Below are 17,562 nucleotides of genomic sequence, written 5' to 3' on the forward strand. Positions count from 1 at the left end.
GCCCCAGACCCTGGGGGTTCTGCCCACCGCAGCACCCCCACACTCTGGGTCTCCCCTCCCAGGGGAACCCCCAACCCTCTAAACCCCCCTTGCCTCAGTGGCTACCGCCAGTTGTCATCCAGCCCCTGCTCCCTGGGGCAGACGGCAGTGTAATGGCCACTCATCATCGGCAAGGGGTCGGACCAGCTGCCTTTGCCCCTCTGCCGCCCCAGAACCTTTCGGCCTTTAACAAGGCCCCAGCCTGGGGGTTTACCAGGCTGGAGCTCCCCGGCTCCCTTGCCCTATTCCCCAGCCCTGCTCTGTCCACGGGACCCTTCGCTCCTTCGGCAGCCGGGTCCAGCTCTCTCCAAAGCTAGCTTGTTTAAGGCCAAAAGCCATCAGGTTGGTTTGACCCGATTTGGTCTCCGTGCCGGCTGTCAGCTGGGCTCTTTTTAGCTCCCGGCTGGAAGAGGGGAGGGTTGCGGGGCGAGGGCTGCGCTGGCTCTTTAAGAGGGCTGCCTGGCCCCAAGGAGTTCTGGGACTTGTAGTTCCCAAGGAGCAGGGGGAGGGGGTGGTGCTGGTGGTGGGGGAAATCCACAGACTGGGCAGCAAAGCATGCTGGGAGCTCTTTATCGCCTGCTCCACTTTCCCAACATGCCTTGCTGCCCTGCTCTGTCCCCACCCCATAATCCCGAGGAACTACAAATCCCAGAATGCATCGAGGCAAGATTGAATCCCCCCCCAGGTGAGGGGGGTCCCTGTATAACAAGTCACCCCGCCCCAGAGGTAGCTGCATCTCAGGCCCGGCCGAGGTGTCCCCGTGTAACCAGCTGCCCTGCCCCAGAGATAGCTGCATCTCAGCGCCGGGCGAGGGGTCCCTGTATAACCAGTAACACTTGGGGGGGAATTTGATGGGGGGGGGTGGATTAATTTTTAACCCTGTCTTTCCCCCTCTTTCGTTCACAGGTTACCCCCAGGCTACTTACCCCTCCGCCCCACCCCCCAGTCCCCACCCCGGGATTCACCATCTACCCCTCCTCCAATCTGGACCTGGGGCAGCTGCTCCAGGCCCAGTCCCTGCCCCAGGCATATGGGGACCCCGCCGCACAGCACCCCCACTCGGCCATCATGCCCCTGCTGCCCATGTCCACCGGCATCCCCCCGGGGCGGGATTATCGAATGCAGGTGAGTGGGGGTCTAAATGGGAACCACGGCCCACCCCAGAGGTGGCCACATCTCAGCGCCGGGCAAGGGGTCCCTGTGTAACCAGCTGCCCCACCCCAGAGGTGGCCGCATCTCAGCGCCGGGCGAGGGGTCCCTGGATAACCAGCCGCCACCCCCCAGAGGTGGCTGCATTTTAGTGGCAGTGAACCTGAATGGTTATCCCTGAGTGGAGAAATAAACACATGGAGTGGGCCTGATGGGTCAGAGCAGGGGGAGCTGGTAGCCAGGACTCCTGGGTTCTCTCCCGGGCTCTGGGAGGGAGTGGGGGGACTGGGAGCCGGGACTCCTGGGTTCTCTCCCCAGCTCTGGGAGGGAGTGGGGGGACTGGGAGCCGGGACTCCTGAGTTATCTCCCCGGCTCTGGGAGGGAGTGCGGGGGCTGGTGGGTTAGAGCAGGGGGGGCTGGGAGCCAGGACTCCTGGGTTCTCTCCCTGGCTCTGGGAGGGGAGTGGGGGCTGGTGGGTTAGAGCGGGGGGGCTGGGAGCCGGGAGTCCTGGGTTCTTTCCCCGGCTCTGGGAGGGAGTGGGGGCTGGTGGGTTAGAGCAGGGGGGGCTGGGAGCCAGGACTCCTGGGTTCTCTCCCGGCTCCGGGAGGAAGGGGGGGGGGCTGGGAGCCAGGGGTGGGTGAGTTTCTGAGTCTCTCCTCCCCCGGCCCCTCTGGCTCTTTTCAGATCGACCAGGTTCTGATCCAGCAGAAAGTGGAGCTGGTGGAAGGTGAGCGAGGGCTGCGCAGCACCCCCCTCCCCCGCTACACCCCCCCATAAACACCCCCCCCATAAACACCCCCCCGCCCCACGTCCTCCCAGAGCCACACAACACAACATCCTCTCAGCCATGCACAATACACACACCGTGCCAGCCGTACACAGCACATCAACTACACACACATACTGTGCCAGCCATACACAACACCCCAGCTACACACACCATCCTCTCAGCCATACACAATCCGCCAGCTACACACACACACACCATAACTGCAGCCATACACAACACGCACACCGTGCCAGCCATACACAACACAGCAACTACACACACACACACACACACACACACACACACCCTCTCAGCCATACCCAACACACACACCACCCTACACTCTACTCAACAGCCACACCGCAACCGCCGGATCCCCTATACCACACAACCACACCCCCTAAAAAGAGAACACACACCCCTGTCACACACAACACACCCGGATGCGCACACACCTGCTCCCAGACCCAACCTCACAGAGCGCTGGGGTTACTGAAGATGGAGGAGTGGTTGGGAGGGGGGTGTAAGAGGCAGCCATGACGGTTGTGTCGAACCACTGAGGTAGCCAGGGCTGTTGGTGTTGGCGACAGTGACTGAGGTAACCATGACGGCTGTTGTCAGCGCTGGTTGTTGCCGGAATCAGTTGCTGAGTCACCTGAGACAGCTGTTGACAGTGACTGAGGCAGCCGTGACCGTCGGTGACGAGGGCAGCCATGATCAGGGCCGGCTCTGGCTTTTTTGCCGCCCTAGGCAAAAAAGCCACCCGCCGCCCCCCCCCAGTGCGGCAGGGGAGGGCGCCGAGCCCGGCCACGGGCCCGCAATCCCCGACCGGCCAGAGCGCCGGGGGGAGGGCGGCGAGCCCGGCCGGGGCCCCGCTCTTGGGCCGGAGTGCCCCGCCCCGCCGCGCGGCCCCCCTCCAGGCGCCGCCCCAAGCACATGCTTGGTGGGCTGGTGCCTGGAGCCGGCCCTGGCCATGATGGTTGTCATGGTGACGAGGGCGGCCACGACGGTCGGCGACGAGGGAGGCGATGACGGTTGGTGACGAGGGCAGCCATGATGGTTGTGATGGTGACGAGGGCGGCCATGACAGTCGGCAACTAGGGCGGCCATGATGATTGTGATGGTGAGGAGGGTGGCCATGACGGTTGTGATGGCGACGAGGGCAGCCATGACGGTTGGCGACGGTGGTGTCACCGCGGTAACCGTCTCCCCTCCCAGCTGGCATCAGCTTAGTACGAGCTGCGGGACGGGCTGGGCCGGCGGCTCTTCAAGGCCAACGAGCAGAGCGACTGCTGCACACGCAACTGCTGCGGGTCCCTGCGGCGCCTCCGGCTGAGCGTGGCCGAGCCGGGGGGCCGCCCCGTGCTGCGCCTCCTGCGCCCCCTCAAGTGCGCCACCTGCTGGTGCCCCTGCTGCCTGCAGGAGGTGAGGGACGGGCGCCCGCGGAGGGGCCCCCCCGGCCCTGGCACCACCCCGTGTCCCTCCCCCGTCCTTCCCCCGGCCCCGGCACCATCCCGTGTCCCTCCCGCACCCCACTGCCCCCCCATGTCCCTCCCTGACCCTACTGCCCCCCCTGTGCCCCACCCCCCTGGCGTCCTGCTGCCCCAATCCCTCCCCAGTCCTGTGGTATTCCCGTATCTCTCCCCCCAGCCCCCTGGCCCCAGGCACGGCTCTGACCCACCCCCTATGGCCACAGGTACCCCACTCCCCTCCCGGGACTCCCCCTCTGCCCTGACCCCTCTTTTCCCAGCCTAGGCTCCCCCAAACTGCTCAGCGGACCCACACCCTCCCCCACAGCGCCACCCTGGCCCCTGCCCCAGAGAGGGAAGCACCCCATGACCCCCCACAAATCTGGGCACCCCACTGCCTCCCCCCCAATCTCCAGGACTCCCAGCCCCACTCCCGTGCGTTGGCTTTGGCTGGCAGGGTGGGGACACGGGGCGGCGGGGGTCTCCCCCCCCCCCATTCTAACCCATGCCCGGTGTGTGTCTGTCCCCCTGCCCCAGCTGGAGGTGCAGTGCACCCCGGGCACCACCATCGGGCACGAGGTGCAGAAATGGCACCCCTTCACTCCCAAGTTCTCCGTCCAGAACGCCGAGAAGTGGACGGTGCTGCGTCTTTCGCTGCGGGGGGGACGTCAACTTTGAGGTAGCTGGGGGGCTGGGCAGGGTGGGGATTGGCGTCTCTTTGGAGGGGGGCACCTGGGGGGCAGGATGGGGATCTGGGACTGGGGTTGGCATCTTTCTGGAGAGGGGTATCTGAGGGGCAGGATGGGGGATGTCCGGGGTTGGTGTCTCAGTGGAGGGGGTGTATCTGGAGGGCATCTGGGCCTGGGGTTCGTGTCTTGGTTGAAAGGGGCATGTGGGGAGCAGGATGGGGGGGCATTTGGGCCAGTGTGACGAAGTGGGGGGTTTTCTTGTTTTCGGTGGAGTTTCAATGGTTTGCATGTGGAGGGGGTGGGACTCAGTTTCCCTGGGTGTTACTGGTTTAACGAGGTGAGGGGAGAGGGAGTGTGTTTTGCAGAGGACCGGAGAGAGGACGTGGGGACCCAGCCGATGGCCGGGAGGATGGATACCCCAGCGACCGGTGACCTGGCGACCTGGTGACCCGGAGGCCCAGCTGAGGAGACACAGCTGGTTCTGGCCAGTGGGCGGACAATGGGCTGCAGAGTGAGGACCCAGTGACCTAACCAGCCGGTTCCAGCCAGAGGACAGAAGCGAGGAGAGGAGGCCCCGGTTTACAACCCTGTTTACCTGGAGAGAAGACAATGGACAGAGGGGGCTTGGGGCCGGGGAGCTCAGATGCCCAGCTGGGAAGCAGGGGGGCTCTGGGCTGGAGAGGGGGAGCAGGCAGAGCCCACCTGGATGCAGAGAGACTGGGATGTGCTGGGCTGAGGGAGGCCAGGCCTGAGGTCCTGAGAGTTTCCTGTGCTGTGTTCAACTCTCAATAAACCCTCCTGTTTCATGCTGGCTGAGAGTCACTCCGGTCTAGAGAACAGGGTTGCATCAACCACTTCGGGGGTGGAGGCCCCGGGGGTCCAGAGCGAGTGGACTCCCTGAGGGGGCCCACGGCAGAGACAGGTGTGCTAAGGCTCAGAGAGGTGCGGCTCCAAGAGGTAGAGGGGCCTGACCCCGAGAGAGAGTGGACCCCCGAGAAGGGCTGTCTCACTAAAAGGGGCACCCCCCACGGACCGCACGGGGCCAAGAGTGGGCACGATCTGTGAGTCCGTGACAACGTGGTGTCAGAAGTGGGATGTTTCGTGGATGCACCCTGTAGACGTGGGCTGCGGGCGCAGGCGCTTTGCAGTGAGTGGCTGCCAGTGATAGAACGAGGGTATTGAACAGAACCAGCCTGGAAATGGCCTAGAACCAGCTCCGTAAGAGCGACCTGGCCCGTCTCTGCAGGGAGAGGGGGCTGAGCGTGGGGAGGCTCACTAAGGAGCGGCTGATTACTCAGCTTGTAGAGAATGACCCGTCTGAGGCGCAGGCTCCAGCCCCCAGGGGGGCTCCCGGGGTGCCCGGAGAGCCGGGGAGTAGCCGTGGGGGCAGTCTGTGTAGTGACCGGGAGTGGGTCAGACCTGACTCCCCAGTCAGTACAGGGAGACCCCAGTCAGGTTCCTCCCTAGAGGAGCTGCGGAGATTGGAGCTGCAGCTGAAAGCAAAGGAGCTGGAGCTGGAGGATCGGAGGCTGGTGGACAGAGAGAGAGAACGAGCGGACCGTGTAGAACAGCGGAAGCACGAGTTGGAGATGGACGAGAGGCGGGCCAAGAGGGCCTGCCGCGGGGTAAGTGGGGAAGGGCCCCGAGACGCCAGTGGTGTGGGGAATCTAGACACCAAACTGCTGCCCCAGTTCGAGCGGGGGCGGGGAGGGGATATTGATGCCGACCTCACAGCCTTTGAGAAGGCTTGTGAACTGAACCAGAGTGACCCCACAGACAGGCTCCGCTGTCTGACCCCCCGGCTGGGTCCCAAAGCCATACAGGCGTTCAGCCAAAGGGATGGTGTTGAGACGGGGGACTACGACCTGTTCAAAGAGGCTTTGCTGCGGAAGTTTGAACTGACCCCCGAGGCGTACAGGAAGCAATTCCGGGGTGTGCGCAAGGCCTCAGGTGTCTCTTAGAAGAAGGTCACCAACTTGCTGCGGGAATATCTCCGCAAGTGGGGGAAGGGCGCAGGGGCCACTACCACAGAGGATGTGTATAACCTGCTGGGGTTGGAGCAGCTGTAGGACATCTGCCCTCCGGACCTTAAGATGTGGCTAGTGGACCGGAAGCCCAAAGATCTGCGCCATGCAGGGGCACTGGCAGATGAGTTCATGGACAGCAGATCGGGGGCAGGGGGGAGACCCACATCAGGGACTCATAAGGGGAGTCACCCCAAGACCCCTCCAAGGTGGGACTCCAGGAAGCCCAACTCAGGGGTGCCCGGGACTGCCGGGGCGGGGCGACCCCCCTCGTGGGACTTGAGGGACATGAGGTGTAATTACTGTGGCCAAAAGGGGCACAAGGTGGCCCAGTGCCTGAAGATGAAGGAAATGGCAGCCAAGCAGAACCCGCGGGGTGTTAACTGGGTGGAAGCCCACCGAGAGGGGGCACCGCCGGGCCCTGGGGCTGCAGTCGAGAGGGCTGTGCCGGGGGGAGGGGACCGCCAGGCCAGGCCAGCAGGGGAAGGCGGGGCCCCAGGTCCAGAGCACCCGTACCCAATCCGCCAGGTGAGCGTGGGACAGGCCCCGGGGGACAATCGCCACATCATCCCCATTGAGGTGGGGGGAAGACGCGTCCAGGGGTTCTGGGACACGGGTGCAGGGGTGACGCTGGCGCGGTCCGAGGTGGTGGACCCAGACCAGCTAGTGCCCGATGCCTACCTGACCCTGAGGGGGGTGTTTGGGCCCCCCGTCAAGGTGCCTGTAGCGAGGATACACCTGAAATGGGGGCTAAGGAGGGACCCAAAGAGGTCGGGGTGCACGACCACCTGCCTACCGAGGTGCTAATGGGTAATGACTTGGAGAACTGGCCGGATGACACTCATAGCGCCCTGGTCCTTACCCGGAGCCAGAGCCAGCGAGGGGCGCGGGACCTCCCGAGGGGGGAGGCCGAAGCGCCAAGGGTAGGGCTCGACAGGGCTGGGCTGGAGCCTCCGTCCCAAGGTGGGGAAACTGAGGCGCCACCAGCCAGGGCTGTAGCCTCAGACCCAGCAGCTGAATTCCAGCCGGAGTTGCAGGTGGATCCCTCCTTGGAGAAACTGAGGGCCCTGGCTAGCCACGACAGTGCAGGGTCCCTGTGGGAGGACCGCCGGGAGCGATTCCTGTGGGAGAGGGGATTCCTGTACCGGGAATGGACTGGTTCAGGGCGAACTGAATCTTGGAAAGTCAGGAGGCAGCTGGTGGTTCCCCAGAGGTACCGCCGCAAACTGTTGTTCTTGGCCCACGATATCCCCCTTTCGGGGCATCAGGGCATCCGGCGCCCCAGGCAGAGGCTGCTGCAGAACTTTTACTGGCCCGGGGTCTTTGACGCTGTCCAACAGTATTGCAGGACCTGTGACTCCTGCCAGAGGGTGGGAAGGGCCCGGGATAAGTGTAAAGCCCTGCTGAGACCTTTGCCTATCATAGAGGAGCCTTTCCAGAAGGTGGCCGTGGACATAATGGGGCCCCTCAGCAGAGTGACTCGGTCAGGGAAGAAATACATCCTGGTGGTGGTAGATTTTGCTACGCGCTACCCCGAGGCGGTGGCCTTGTCCTCTATCGAGGCAGACACTGTGGCAGACGCGCTGCTGACCATCTTCAGCAGAGTGGGGTTCCCCAAGGAGGTCCTTACAGACCAGGGGTCTAACTTCATGTCAACCCTGCTCCAGCGTTTGTGGGAGAAGTGTGGGGTCCGGCACACCTGGGCCTCAGCCTACCACCCTCAGTCCAACGGGCTAGCGGAGAGGTTCAATGGGACCCTAAAGAGGATGCTGAAAACCTTTATGGACCAGCACCCGCAGGACTGGGACAAGTATTTACCCCACCTGCTGTTCGCATATAGGGAAGTGCCCCAGGAATCCACAGGGTTCTCCCCGTTCGAGTTGCTGTACGGAAGGAGGGTGAGGGGGCCCCTGGACTTGATGAGAGCCGAGTGGGAGGGAAAGGCCTCTCCCGATGGGGAATCAGTGGTAGAGTATGTACTGACTGTGACAATGCGGTTCTGGCGGAACCCAACTGAGAGTGCCAACTCAGGACAAATTGCTCAAACAGGGCAGTTACAGCCCAAGGCTGGGGTTTTTCCACCTCTAAGGCAAACCAAACCAGCCAGACTAAGGGGACTTCGGTCTCACCCCACTGGCTAACCGCAAGTCACACAAGCAATTTCCTTAGACACTCCAGTTTCCCAGTATCACCACCAGTGCCACTCGTTATGGGGACAAGTGGTTATGAAAACCAATGCCCCAGTAAAAGAAAAAGGTTCTCCTGATCCCAAAGGACCAAGCCCCAGACCCAGGTCAATATACAAATCAGATCTTACCCACAAATCACGCTGTTGCCAGTCCTTTAGAATCTAAAATCTAAAGGTTTATTCATAAAAGGAAAAAGATAGAGATGAGAGCTAGAATTGGTTAAATGGAATCAATTACATACAGTAATGGCAAAGTTCTTGGTTCAGGCTTGCAGCAGCGATAGAATAAACTGCAGGTTCAAATCAAGTCTCTGGAATACATCCCCCGCTGGGATGGGTCCTCAGTCCTTTGTTCAGAGCTTCTGTTTGTAGCAAAGTTCCTCCAGAGGTGTGAAGCAGGATTGAAGACCAAATGGAGATGAGGCATCAGCCTTATATAGTCTTTTCCAGGTGTAAGAACACTGCTTTGTTCTTACTGTGGAAAATTACAGCAAAATGGAGTCTGGAGTCACATGGGCCAGTCCGTGCATACTTTGCTGAGTCTGAAGGCATATTGGCCTTCTCGCAATGGGTCCATTGTATAGCTGATGGTCCTTAATGGGCCATCAAGCAGGCTAGGCAGAGCTAATCCCAGTTTGTCTGGGATGTCACCCAGAAGCATAGCATAAGTTTGCAATACAGACAGTATAGAGCCAATATTCATAACTTCAACTACAAAACTGATACACACATACAGACAGCATAATCATAACCAGTAAACCATAACCTTGTCTTAGACACCCCATTTGACCCCCTTTATACAAGATTTGGTGCCACTACAGGACCTTGGTTGCAACAATGATCTATATGGTCCCAGTTTATGTTAATAACGTCACACTGACTTTCCGGGAAAAGCTCGTGGAGCTCATGGGCTTGGCTAGGGGGAACCTAGCAAGGGCCCAGAGGAAGCAGAAGGTCTGGTACAACCGCTCAGCACGTGCCCGCTCATATGCTACCGGGGACCAGGTGATGCTCCTCATCTCCGTGAGGAAGAACAAGCTGCAAGCGGCCTGGGACGGCCCCTTCACGGTCATCAGACAGGTAAACGAGGTGAACTATGTAGTGGAACTGTCCAACCGGGCTCACAGCCACCGGGTGTATCACGTCAACATGATGAAGCCGTACTGGGACAGGGAGAAGTTGGTGCTGGCTGTGTGGGGGCAGTGGGAGGAGAAAGGAGAGGACCCCCTGGTGGGTCTCCCACCTGAGGCTGGGGCTAACCCCTCGCTAGAATCAATTCCCCTCTCAGACCAGCTAACCCCTGCCCAGCAGGCAGAGATCAGAGCCGTGCTGCATTCATACCGGCAGCTGTTCTCCAGCCGGCCTGGGCTCACTAACCTGGCTGTCCCCCGGGTGGAGACGGGAACCAACCCTCCCATCAGGTGTTCCCCATTCAGGGTCACTGGGAAAACAGCTCAGGACCTGGAGAGAGAGGTCGGGGACATGCTGGCTTTAGGGGTGATCCAGCTGTCCGCCAGTCCCTGGGCCTCGCCCGTGGTGCTGGTCCCCAAGAAGGACGGGTCGATCCGGTTCTGTGTGGACTATCGGAAGCTCAATGCCATCACCGTGTCCGATGCCTACCCCATGCCTAGGACCGATGAGATCCTAGACAAGTTGGGGGGTGCCCGGTACCTCACTACCCTGGATCTTACCAAAGGCTACTGGCAGGTGCCTTTGGACCCGGAGGCCAGGGTGAAGTCTGGCTTCACCACACCAATAGGGCTCTTCGAGTTCCTGGTCCTGCCTGTCGGCCTCAAGGGGGCACCTGCCACCTTCCAGCGCCTGGTGGATCAGTTACTAAGGGGGATGGAGGGCTTTGCTCTAGCGTATATTGACGATATCTGTGTCTTTAGCCAGACCTGGGAGGAACATGTGTCCCAGGTGAAGAGGGTGCTGGGTCGCCTCCAGGATGCAGGACTGACCATAAAAGCTGAAAAGTGCAAGGTGGGGATGGCAGAGGTTTTATACCTGGGCCACAAGGTTGGGGGCAGCCACCTGAAGCCGGAGCAGGCCAAAGTGGAGGCAATCAAGGCCTGGCCCGCCCCCCAGACTAAGAAGCAGGTCCAGGCTTTCATTGGGATGGCGGGTACTACCGGAGGTTTGTGCCCCACTTTAGCTCCCTGGCAGCACCCCTCACGGAGCTGTGTCGAAAGGGAAAGCCGGACAAGGTGGTCTGGACCGAGCAGTGCCAGAGGGCTCTCTGTGCGCTGAAGGGGGCACTTCCCCAGGGCCCGGTGCTGGTAAACCCGGATTTTAACAAACCCTTCCTGGTGTTCACCGACGCCTCAGACACAGGGCTGGGGGCGGTACTGATGCAAACTGATACTAAGGGGAGAGACACCCCATTGTGTACCTGAGCAAGAAGCTGCTGCCCCGGGAGCAGCACTATGCGGCCATAGAGAAGGAATGCCTGGCCATGGGGTGGGCCCTTAACAAACTGCAGCCGTATCGATTTGGGCGGCGCTTCATCGTGTACACCGACCATTCGCCCTGACGTGGCTGCACCAAATGAAAGGGGCTAATGCCAAGCTGCTGAGGTGGGCCCTGCTCCTCCAGGGGTATGACATGGAGGTGGTCCATGTGAGGGGGAGCGCCAATGTTATAGCGGATGCTTTATCGCGGGGCAGGGACCCTGAACTTCCCCAGGTCACTGGCTAAGTGACCCTGCTCCGTTCAGCCTTGAAGGGGGGAGAGATGTGACGAAGTGGGGGGTTTCTTGTTTTCTGTGCAGTTTCAATGGTTTACATGCGGAGGGGGTGGGACTCAGTTTCCCTGGGTGTTACTGGTTTAACGAGGTGAGGGGAGAGGGAGTGTGTTTTGCAGAGGACCGGAGAGAGGACTTGGGGACCCAGCCGATGGCCGGGAGGATGGATACCCCAGCGACCGGTGACCTGGTGACCCAGAGGCCCAGCTGAGGAGACACAGCCGGTTCTGGCCAGTGGGAGGACAATGGGCTGCAGAGTGAGGACCCAGTGACCTAACCAGCCAGTTCCAGCCAGAGGACAGAAGCAGGAGAGGAGGCCCCGGTTTACGACCCTGTTTACCTGGAGAGAAGACAATGGACAGAGGGGGCCGGGGAGCTCAGATGCCCAGCGGGGAAGCAAGGGGGCTCTGGGCTGGAGAGGGGGAGCAGGCAGAGCCCACCTGGATGCAGAGAGACTGGGGTGTGCTGGGCTGAGGAGGCCAGGCCTGAGGCCCTGAGAGTTTCCTGTGCTGTGTTCAACTCTCAATAAACCTCCTGTTTTACGCTGGCTGAGAGTCACTCCGGTCTAGAGAACAGGGTTGCATCAACCCCTTTGGAGGCGGAGGCCCCGGGGGGTCCAGAGTGAGTGGACTTCCTGAGGGGGCCCACGGCAGAGACAGGTGTGCTAAGGCTCAGAGAGGTGCGGCTCCAGGAGGTGGAGGGGCCTGATCCCTGGAGAGAGTGGACCCCCGAGAAGGGCTGTCGCACTGAAAGGGGCACCCCCCACGGACCGCACAGGGCCAGGAGTGGGCACGATCTGTGAGTCCGTGACAGCCGGGGGTTGGCGTCTCAGTGGAGGGGTGTCGGGGGGCTGGATGGGGGAGAATTTGCATCATGGTGTGGGAGGGGAGCGTTGGGTACTTGGTGGAGGAGGTGGTTGGGTGTGGGGAGGAGATGGGGTTGGGTGTGGGGGGAGTCCGAGATGGGGGGGCTGTGGAGGTAGATGGGTTTGGCATAGGTGAGGGACTAGGGGCACTGGGGCTTAGTCAGGTGGGAGGGCATTCTGGGGCAATTCCTGTATTGGTGCCGCCCAGGGGGAGGAGCTTTGGGGGCACTTCCTGTATGGGGAATAGGGCATGGAGGCAGGACTATGGGTGTGGAGGGAAGGGAGGATTGGCATCTGAAGCACTTCCTGTTTAGGCACTGCCTAGGGGGGCAGGACTTCCTGCATTGGGCATGCCCCAAAGGGCATTGCCCTGGGGGGGCAGTGGGGAGGGTAATGGTCTCTCCTGGGCCCCACGGGGCAGCGTTTGACTCACGTTCAGTGCTGCCCCCCCCCCCGCAGGTGAAGATGAGCGGCGGGGCGCGGGCCAGATCAGTAAGCAGTTGGGGAGGCTGCCCCAGGAGGTCTTCACCGACACCGACGTCTTCGGCATCGAGTTCCACGTGCACCAGGACGTCAAGATTAAGGCCTTGCTGCTGGGGGCCTGCTTCCTCATTGTGAGTGCCCCCCTCCCCCCACATCCCACCGCTGGCAGCAGCAAGCGCCCACCCCCCATCCCACGGCTAGCACCAATCAACCCAACCTCGCCATCCCACCGCTAGCGCCAATCAACCCAACCTCGCCATCCCACCACTCCCGTTGAAAAATTACCTTCTTCTGTTTTGCCACCAGTTGACCTCTGCCCTCATCCGATGTGTGACACCAACCAACCAACCCACCCACCCTCTCTCCCCATCCACCGACCCATACAGCCAGTTTCTTCCCTTTCCACCCCGGCACCCAAGCACCAGAGAGTCATAGAGTTTAAGGCCAGAAGGGACCATCAGGTCATCTTGTCTGACCTCCTGTATCTCACAGGCCAACAACCCCATCCAGCATCCGCACACGAACCAACAACCAAAATAGGCCAACGGATTACAGCCCATGGGAAACTCACCCTCTCCCCATCCTATTGGTCCCACCAGTGAGCACCCCCCCGCCCCCGCCTGCCACTGGCCACCCTAACTTCTCCTTCCCACAACCCGCATCAACAGTCACTTTGTGCCTCTTTGCCATCCTCATCCCACTGCTTCCACCAATGAATGGCCATCCCACTTCTCCCACCAAGCACCTCACTCAACCTCTCCCCCATTTCCACCCCAACCCACATGCTCTTCCACATCCCATTGCTGCCACCAGCCAACCTCTTCTTCATGCCACCAGCCCACCCTACCTCCCCCTCCACCCCATCTCTCACCCCACCAACCCACCTTGCCCTCTTCTGCCGTTCCACCACCACCCAACCTTCTCTTCTCATAGCCGGAGCCTCCAGGGTGCAGGGGCCGTGACCTTTCTTTCCATGGTGATCCCACCCCGAGATTGGAAATCTACCAATTTGGAAAGCACTAGACTATGTGTCTGTTCCTCTCTCTCCTCTCCCCAGGATTACATGTTCTTCGAGAGAGCGGGCAAGACCAGGCAGAGGAGCCACGGTGCTGAGCAGCTAGACGCATCTGGACCCCCGCACCTCCCGCTCACTGCCACTTACAGGGACCCCCATCCCACCGCTGACACCAAGAGGGGTCTTTGTGAATAGGATAGCATATTTAGTGGCCGTCAGGGCTGGTGTGGGTGTCAGGGCAGTGAGATTGTTTGCAGAGGTGGCAAGGAGGCCTGCGGGTGTGGGTGCATCCCGTGCCATGGGGCTCGGTGGACAGTGTTGTGTGCACAGCATGATGGGGGCTCCTTCGGTTGTATCTGAAGAACCTCAAACCCTGGGCCTTCTCCCACCAAGGCATCTTTAGGACCTTCACCCAGACAGGAAACTCTGGCCTCCATTGGCCACCAAATTCCTGGGGCCTTCATATCCCCTGCCCCCACCATGCCGGGAGCCCCTCCCTGTTGGCTGGGGGATCCCTTCAACATCAAGCCAGTGGTGGCAACATCCCGAAAGCAAATCTCTGCCTAATGATATTTCTCATTCTGTATTTTGTGTATTTATCACTTATAACAAAGTCTCTTGTGCTGAACCTTAAAGGGGGCTTTGTGGGGGGAGCAACATGGTGCTTTTTAATGGGGTTCCCCCCCCCCGGTTCCTCTGAATTCCTGATGCTGAGGGAGGGGCATCAAGCCACGGTGGAGGAATGGTAGGGTTGGCTTGACCCACGGAGGAGCTGTGGCCAGCGTGAAGTCATGCGGGCCAAGAGGGAGGCGAGCCAACCCAAGGTGGAGGGCCGTTGGCCACGATGGATGGAAGCCAACCCAAGATGGAGGAGCCTTGGCTAAGATAGTCATGGCAACCGTGGAGGCATGTTCACCAAGATGGAGTCAAGCCAACCCCAGATGGAGACATATTGGCCAACGCGAGAGAAGACAACCTTGGCCAACTCTACTGTATCTTTCTTTTGTGGAGGGGGGCAGAGACTGGAGGGAAGGTGAGAGGAAGGGGCAACTCCCCGTCACAGTCACAGTAAAATTGCCCCCCCCCCCCCACGGCTATATAAGCATAAGCATGAGAAAGGATTTTGGGAGGGGTTAAAAATGTAAGTGTGGAGCAAAAAATTCCGTTGCAGATTGCAAGAGGCCGAAGGGGGAGGAAGGGAGAAGGGACCGAGTTAACTCGATGCTCCAGCTAGGGCCAAAAATAAAAAGCTAACTCCAGCCGTCCAAGGCCACGGCCCGCAACCAACGCTCGGCTGCCTGCCAAGAAAGATGGGGGCCTGGATTCCGACCCGGACCAGCCGCGAGAAAGGAGGATTCAGCTAAACAAAACCGCAGGGGCTGCAAAAACTAGTGAGACAGCAAAGGCCAGCAAGGGGGGGAAACAACAGCGTCGCGTCCCTGAAGCCGTTATGTTTTGGGAAAGCTGAGGGAGGCCGGTTTGGACTGGTACAGAAAGCACAGGGGACAGAGGTCCCTAAACAAACCGCCCCCCAAAAGCCCCAGGACGTAAAACCCTCCTGAGAGCTGAAGCAAATCGGAGACCAACAGCGGATCCTAAACGGCCTCTGCACAGGACAGAACGCTCGTCCACCCGTGCCCCTCTTCTTACGCTACATCCGGGCTTGGCCGGCCTCGGGTCGTGCGTGTGTGAGTATGAAAGTGGGTTAGGGCTCGGGGCACTAACGCTTTCTCCCTCCCTCGGGTCGTGCGTGCGTGAATATGAAAGGCTCGGGGCACTAACGCTTTCTCCCTCCCTCGGGGTGACGTGGGAGCGGTCCCAGCACTCACCGCTGTGATTTTATTACTAAAGCTTTAAAACTTTATAGACTCATAGATTTTAAGGTCAGAAGGGACCAGTATGATCATCCAGTCTGACCTCCTGCACAACGCCTCTGCCAATCTACCCTGGAGGGAAATTCCTTCCTGACCTAAATCTGGCGATCAGCTAAACCCTGAGCATGTGGGCAAGACTCACCAGCCAGCACCTGGGAGAGAATTATCTGTAGTAACTCAGATCCCACCCCATCTAACATCCCATCACAGGCCATTGGGCAGATTTACCGCTAATAATCAAAGATCAATTAATTGCCAAAATGAGGCGATCCCATCATACCATCCCCTCCATAAACTTATCAAGCTCAGTCTTGAAGCCAGATATGACTTTTGCCCCCACTGCTCCCCTTGGGAGGCTGTTCCAGAACTTCACATCTCTGATGGTCAGAAACCTTCGTCTCATTTCAAGTCTAAACTTCCTGATGGCCAGTTTATATCCAGTTTATATAGACCCTTGGGGTGCTCCTTCATCTCCTCCCCTAACGATCCTGCGGCCTCAGCCTGATCACCTGACGCCTCAGGCAAATCACACCCCACAAGCAGGAGATGAGGGGAATGGACCTCATGTCTCGAGGGATGGTTGTGCTGAGCATTCCTCCAAACCCAATAAAATGCTAAGACTCCGGCTATCCTTGGGTCCTCTGTCCGGGCTCCTCGTCCTACTCTGCAGCTATCGTCCTCTCTGCCCTACATGGGGGGGATAGCTCAGTGGTTTGAGCAGTGGCCTGCTAAACCCAGGATTGTGAGTTCAATCCTTGAGGGGGCCATTTAGGATTGGCCCTGCTTTGAGCAGGGGATTGGACTAGATACCTCCTGAGGTCCCTTCCAACCCTAATCTTCTAGGATATCCTTCCCCCCACCCCTCATTCTCCCCTGAAATCCAGTTCCCTCTTCCCCCCACAACTCCCTTTCCTCCCGCGCCCAGTACCCCCTCCTCTCCCACCCATCTTGTCCTGCCCCACTTCAGGGAGGTGAAGGTCACATGGCCCATTCCAGGTGGGGTGAAGAGCTCCTGGGGAGTCCTATTTGGGGGGGATGGGGAGGAGGCCCCAATCACGCCACCTGGGACGCTGGTCTCTAGTTCACCTTTATTGCTTTGCACAATATATACAACACCCGTAACAACTATACACTAGGTACACACAGGGCCCGGCTCGCAAGCCCCCCACCCAACCCCTTCATGTGCAAGTCACACACCACCTCCCACACGGACAGCTTTGCACATTCATCACACCCAATCCACGCACAAACCTTGTGAAATATCCCGAGCCCTGGGAAGGGGGCGGATACACCGCCACACCCGATGGACGCACAAGCCTCTCCCAAGCGGTGTGCAGACACACACCCCACACCCACAATCGTGCCTCCCCTCCTAAATGCACACACAATAGTGCAAGCTCCACAACCACACACGTGGGAACAGGCAAAAACGGTCGACGCGCACAGTCACACATACACAACACACACACCCTCAGGCCCCTCCCTAAATGCACACACAACCCCAGCAAGCTACAGACACACAATCAAGGCACAACCAGCCGCAGGATGCCTGGGTTCTCTCCCCGGCTCTGGGAGGGGAGTGGGGGCTGGTGGGTTAGAGCAGGGGGAGCTGGGAGCCAGGACTCCTGGGTTCTCTCCCAGGCTCTGGAAGGGGAGTGGGGGCTGGTGGGTTAGAGTGGGGGGCTGGGAGCCAGGACTCCTGGGTTCTCTCCCCGGCTCTGGGAGGGGAGTGCGGGGCTGGTGGGTTAGAGCAGGGGGGGCTGGGAGCCAGGACTCCTGGGTTCTCACCGGCTCTGGGAGGGGAGGGGGGGCTAGTGGGTCAGAGCAAGGGAGCTGGGAGCCAGGACTCCTGGGTTCTCTCCCCGCCTCTGGAAGGGGAGTGGGGGCTGGTGGGTTAGAGCAGGGGGGCTGGGAGCCAGGACTCCTGGGTTCTCTCCTCGGCTCTGGGAGGGGAGTGCGGGGCTGGTGGGTTAGAGCAGGGGGGGCTGGGAGCCAGGACTCCTGGGTTCTCTCCCCGGCTCTGGGAGGGGAGTGGGGGCTGGTGGTTAGAGCAGGCGGGGCTGGGAGCCAGGACTCCTGGGTTCTCTCCCCAGCTCTGGGAAGGGAGTGGGGGCTGGTGGGTTAGAGCAGGGGGGGCTGGGAGCCAGGACTCCTGGGTTCTCACCAGCTCTGGGAGGGGAGGGGGGGCTAGTGGGTCAGAGCAGGGGAGCTGGGAGCCAGGACTCCTGGGTTCTCTCCCTGGCTCTGGGAGGGGA

The 17,562-nt window shown here is 60.3% G+C and overlaps 1 pseudogene; it reads left to right on the forward strand.

Moving 5' to 3' along the window:
* Positions 1 to 890: 890 nt before the first annotated feature.
* On the forward strand, positions 891 to 13,628 carry LOC135895089 (phospholipid scramblase 3-like; annotated as a pseudogene).
* Positions 13,629 to 17,562: the final 3,934 nt, after the last annotated feature.

The sequence above is a fragment of the Emys orbicularis genome, unplaced genomic scaffold (assembly GCF_028017835.1).
Source record: "Emys orbicularis isolate rEmyOrb1 unplaced genomic scaffold, rEmyOrb1.hap1 scaffold_78, whole genome shotgun sequence".
Classification (NCBI taxonomy): Eukaryota; Metazoa; Chordata; order Testudines; family Emydidae; genus Emys; species Emys orbicularis.